Below are 6,000 nucleotides of genomic sequence, written 5' to 3'. Positions count from 1 at the left end.
GGTTGGAGTTCATTTCATTTTTTTTAAAGAGAAAAACCGAAAAGGCTACTGGAACAAATATCTTTTAGCCTTGGACTTTTTTCTTGATTTCTGGTTTTAAAAGAAAGTTATGGATTAAACTTCGAGTTAAAGTTTGTGGTTGAGTTCCGAACTTTTGGCATTTTGGGTTTTTTGTCCAATTTTCGGTTGAGATTTGGATTTGTTTGGCTGGTCTGTAGAGCTGCTATTATTATCAGTGAATCTCTTCTCCCACCTCAAGAGCTTTGTTTGATATTTTCAGTTATTTTTTCTAATAGGTATGTTTTTGAAATTTCAAATTTTGAACTAGTTGTATGCAAAATAATAAATTAGAATTCACTTCTTCTTAATTTTGATTATGGTTGCCATGAGTTCTGCTTGTTTGTAATCGCTGGTTCTTTGTTATGATTTAGTACAATTGGGTTCATGTTCTTAACCTTAATGTTCAGATCTTTGTGTTATGTGTGTATGAATGCTATGATTTGGTTCAGCTGATCGCCTACTGTCTCATATCATCTGATCTTGTCTTCTTTTCTTGTGGCAAGAACTCCTCCTCTTATGAATGGAAAATGACTTATGAATTATGTGAAAGTCCTGTGGACCTAATGCACAAATTTTCGGCAGTTCCTGATTATCAAATTTTATATTGAAAATGAGCAATTTGTGAATGCGACTGTTTCAATTTGTAAATTTGAGTAAAATGATACAAGTCAATTGTCTCCCTGTAATAGAATTGGAATGTCTGTATTTGTACTCTTTTTGTTTCTTTTTGTGCCAAGATTAGTAGCGTTCAATTTCAAGTTTGCCTTAATGAAAGTGGCACCAGAATGTTAGCTAAAATGAGGTTCACAACTAAGGTGTACACAAAGTTTTCTTTTCTGTAATAAGGAAGAACACGCTTATGCATTTGATATGGAGATTGCAACTTTTTCTCTTAATCTTAGCAAAAATCATTTTCTTCTGTTTACACTTTTGAGTTAATTATCTGATATCAGCATCTTGAAATTACATCTGGTATGATATAATCCCACAGCAATAGCAATGTGCCGGTTTCTGAACATGATTTAAAAATACTTCAGCTTTGTACCCATCTAAATGCTGAAAATATCCCTTTTTTACTAACTATCAAATGCAAATCCAATTAGTAGCACCTAAGCTGTACAAATAATGGATTAGTAAAGTGCTCCTGTAGATTTGTCTCTTTGTTAGCTTAATTTTATGGAGTTCTTTAATATAGTAGCATATATGCTTGCAAGAAAAATGTGAAGAACTGCTTAATAATCCATGGAACGTGATGCCGGCTTCTTATTCTTAGTTGTTGCCTTGTAGTAAATCTTGGAAGCCGATTCATTCAACACCTGTAGTTATTTATTCTCTTGGTTATCATAACTTTTGGTTAAATTCCTATATCTCAATGGTATTCTTTGAGTTGTCCTAATGGGCCGTTTAATAAGTGTTTAAGCTTTGGGCTATGCGATTTTTAAAGCTTTGTTCTCTAAGTGATTTGGTTCATTTCTACTGTTATCACCGTCTTGAAAATTTAGTACGTTTTCTTTCATTTTGTAATCGAATCTCAAACTAGTTTAAAAATTAATATTCATGAACACCCTAGTTTGCTTCTAGGCGCGCAATTAAAATTATTACAACTACGGGTACGGTTCCCGTGGCATGGTTGTGATAATTAGGTTAAATTTGTTTAAAAATAGAAATATCTCTAGTTTGCCTTTAAAATATATACAACCTTTTTTTAAGAATAACTTCAGGTGTGACATGCTTTAAATCTACAACACTTGGCCCTCACAAATTTAGATCAAATATATTTGGGGTGTGCTATATACAAATAAAATCTTTTAATTTATGGCCCTCCTATAAATATAAAATTAGTTTAGAAATTGTCTTGAACTTTCGTAGTTGCTTTAGGCGCGTTAATTAATTAATTGTCATAGCTATGGGTACGGTTCCCGTGACGTACTTGTGACCCCTAATTACTAAAATTCGGGGGGTACATTTATGTGACCCAGCTACAATTTAATCTTTAAAATTAAACATGTTGTAGATCGTGGGTACGGTTTCCGTGACGTGATTTACAATATGTAACAATATTTATTAAAAGCGGTTATAGGGTAAAATGCACAATAGGTTAAAACATGTAATAAATCAGATAATAAGTCAATTTTAACAGTTGAGCGACCGTGCTAGAACCACGGAACTCGGGAATGCCTAACACTTCTCCCGGGTTAACAGAATTCCTTATCTAGAATTTCTGGTTCGCAAACTTTAAAATAAAAGTCGAATTTCCTAGATTTGGGATTTTAAAATAAACCGGTGACTTGGAACACCATTAATTATTCCAAGTGGTGACTCCGATAAATAAATAATCCCATTTCGAATAATGTCACTTTAATTGAAAAAACTTCCTTATGTACCCTCTCGGGTGGTAAAAAGAAGGTGTGACACTTATCGCCTGCCAGCCATTCAGGGTTCTTCCAGTGGGTTTTCGGGCCATCAAGGCCAGCTTCAGGATAGCAGATCACCGCACCGAGAGGTTGTTTTGAGTGCGGGGATCCCATTCATGCGTGGAGGTTCTATCCCAGTCTTCGGGGCAAGGCAGTACAACAAGATCCTCAGCCCATGATTACAACACCAGTTGTTCGGCCGCCTAGAAGCGGTGGGCAGATGGGTAGGGGATGTCCTAGACATGGAGGCCAGGAAGGTCAGCCAGCTACCGCTCAATCAGGTGGAGTCCAACCAGCCGACGCTCCAATTAGGTTCTACGTTTTTTCTGCCAGACCAGATGCAGTGGCCTCACATGCCATGATCACATATATTATTTCTGTCTGTGGTAGAGATGCTTCGATATTATTTGATTTAGGGTCTACCTATTCTTATGTGTCATCTCTGTTTTCTCATTTCCCATATATTTTTCGCGAGTCCTTGAGGACTCCTATATATGTTTCCACTCCTGTGGGTGATTCTATTATTGTGGATCGGATCTATCGGCCATGTGTGGTCACATTCTGTGGATACGATACTAGAGCAGATCTTCTGTTGCTTGATAACTGACTTTGAGGTCATCCTGAGCATGGACTGGTTATCTCTATATCACGCATCCTTGATTGCCATACCAAGACTGTTACCTTAGCGATGCCAGAATCACCTAGGAGTGGAAGGGTTCGCCCGTGAATATATCTAGTCAGGTTATCTCTTTTATGAAGGCTCGACACCTGGTTGAAAAGGGTTGTTTGGCTTAACTAGCCTATGTTCAGGATACTACCGTAGAGTCTCCGGCGATTGATTTAGTACCAGTAGTCCGGAATTTCTCTGATGTATTTCCTTCTGATCTTCCAGGCATGCCACCAGATCGTAATATTGATTTCTGCATTGATTTGGCTCCAGGCTAGCTCCGAAAGAATTGAAGGAGTTGAAGGAGCAGCTTGAGGAGTTGCTAGAAAAGGGGTTCGTCATACCAAGTGTATCACCTTGGGGTGCACCAGTGTTACTTGTGAACAAGTACCTGTTGCATCATATTGATGATTTGTTTGACCAGTTGCAGGGTGCTAGAGTGTTCTCAAAGATCGATATGAGATCAGGTTACCATCAGTTGAAGATTCGGGACTCGGATGTTCCGAAGACTGCTTGCCGCACTAGATATGGCCTTTATTAGTTTCTAGTGATGTCCTTCAGCCTAACTAACGCCCACACGGCGTTTATGGATTTGATGAACAGGGTGTTCAGTCCGTACATTCATTCATTTATCATTGTCTTCATTGATGACATTTTGATCTACTCACGTAGCTTGGAGGAGCATGAACAACATTTGAGAGTGGTGCTTCAGACATTGTGGGAACAAAAATTCTCCAAGTGTGAGTTTTGGTTAGATTCCGTAGCATTCTTGGGGCATGTTGTATATGGCAAGGGTATTAAGGTGGATCCCAAGAAGATTGAGGTAGTTCAGAGTTGGCCTCATCCCACTTTGGCGACTGAGATCAGGAGCTTCTTGGGGTTAATAGGTTATTATTGTCGATTTATGGAGGGCTTCTCATCTATTGCAGCACCTTTGACTAGACTGACCCAGAAGGGTGCTCCATTCTGTTGGTCCGATGATTGTGAGACGAGCTTTCAGAAGCTCAAGACAGCTTTGACTATAGCATCGGTTCTAGTGTTACCTTCCGGTTCGGGGATGTATACAGTGTATTGTGATGCTTCACGCATTGGCTTGGGTTGTTTATTGATGCAGGAGGGGCAAGTTATTGCATATGCTTCCCATCAATTGCAGATCCATGAGAAGAATTACCCTGTGTACGATCTAGAGTTAGCTGTGATTGTTCATGCTCTTAGGATCTGGAGGCATTATCTTTATAGGGTGTCATGTAAGGTTTACACTAATCATCGCAGCTTACAACATTTGTTCAAGCAAAAGGATCTCAATTTGAGGCAGCGCAATGGCTTGAGTTATTAAAGGATTATAATATTACCATTTTGTATCATCTGGGCAAGGCGAATGTAGTTGCGGATACCTTGAGCAGAAAGGCAGAGAGTATGGGTAGCTTGGCATTCATTTCAGCGGAGGAGAGGCCACTAGCTTTGGACATTCAGTCCTTGGCTAACTGACTTGTGAGGTTGGACATTTCAGAACCCAGTCGCGTTCTTGCATGCGTTCTTGCCCAATCTTCACTATTGGAACAGATCAAGGCTCGACAGTTTGATGATCCGCATTTGATGGTTCTCAGAGAGACGATACTACAGGGTGGTACCAAGGAGGTTTCTATCGGCAAGGATGGTGTTTCGTGACTCCAGGGTCGTCTATGTTTTCCTAATATCGATGGCTTGAGGGAGAGGATTCTAGAGGAGGCACACAGTTCTCCGTATTCCATTCATCCATGTGCCATGAAGATGTATCGCGACCCGAGACAGCATTATTGGTGGCATCGGATGAAGAAAGACATAGTTGAGTATGTAGCTAGGTGGCTAAATTGCCAGCATGTTAAGTATGAGCACAGAGGCCAGGTAGCCTACTTCAGTAGATGACTATACCGGAGTGGAAATGGGAGCACATTACTATGGACTTCGTAGTTGGGTTGCCGCAGACCTTGCGAAAATTTGATACAGATTGGGTTAATGTTGACAAGTTGACCAAGTCGGCACACTTTATCCCAGTTGTGACTACGTATACTTCAGAGAGGTTGGCCTAGATTTATATTCAGGAGATAGTTCGGTTGCATGGTGTGCCTGTTTCCATCATATCAGATAGATGCCCTCAGTTTACTTCGCATTTGTGGAGAGCAATACAGAGTGAGTTGGGGACCCGTGTAGATCTCATCACACCATTTCACCCACAAATTGACGGGCAGTTGGAGCAGACAGTGCAGATCTTAGAGGACATGCTCAGAGCATGTGTGACTGACTTTGGGGGACAATGGGATCGATTCTTGCCCTTGGTCGAGTTTGCTTACAACAACAGTTATCAGACAAGTATCGAGATGGCTCCATTTGAGGCTTTATATGGTCGGCGATGACATGGTACTGATTTGGTGAAAGATGCCTTGGAAAAGCTAAAGTTGATTCAGGAGTGACTCCGCATAGCACAGTCTAGACAGAAGAGTTATGCGGATCGGAAGGCGCGTGATGTATGATTTATGGTGGGCGGAAAGGTTCTCTTAAAAGTCTCGCCAATGAAGGGGGTTATAAGATTCAAGAAGAAGGGCAAGTTGAGCCCAAGTTTTATAGGCCCATTTGAGGTGTTGAGACGAGTTGGAGAGGTTTCTTATGAGCTTGCTTTGCCTCCAGTCTATCGGGAGTTCATCCGATTTTTCATGTGTCTATGCTCCGGAGGTGTCATGCCGACTTGTCACATGTGTTAGACTTTAGCACGATTCGGTTAGATGATAGTCTGGGTTATGAGGAGGAGATAGTTGCCATTGTTGATAGGCAGGTTTGAGGACGAACGTTTGTTTAAGAGGTGGAGAATGTAACGACTCGACC

This window comes from Nicotiana tabacum, chromosome 10 (genome assembly GCF_000715075.1).
Source record: "Nicotiana tabacum cultivar K326 chromosome 10, ASM71507v2, whole genome shotgun sequence".
In the NCBI taxonomy this organism is placed as follows: Eukaryota; Viridiplantae; Streptophyta; class Magnoliopsida; order Solanales; family Solanaceae; genus Nicotiana; species Nicotiana tabacum.
The sequence above is the reverse complement of the archived record's forward strand: the minus strand, read 5'-3'. Positions refer to the sequence as shown.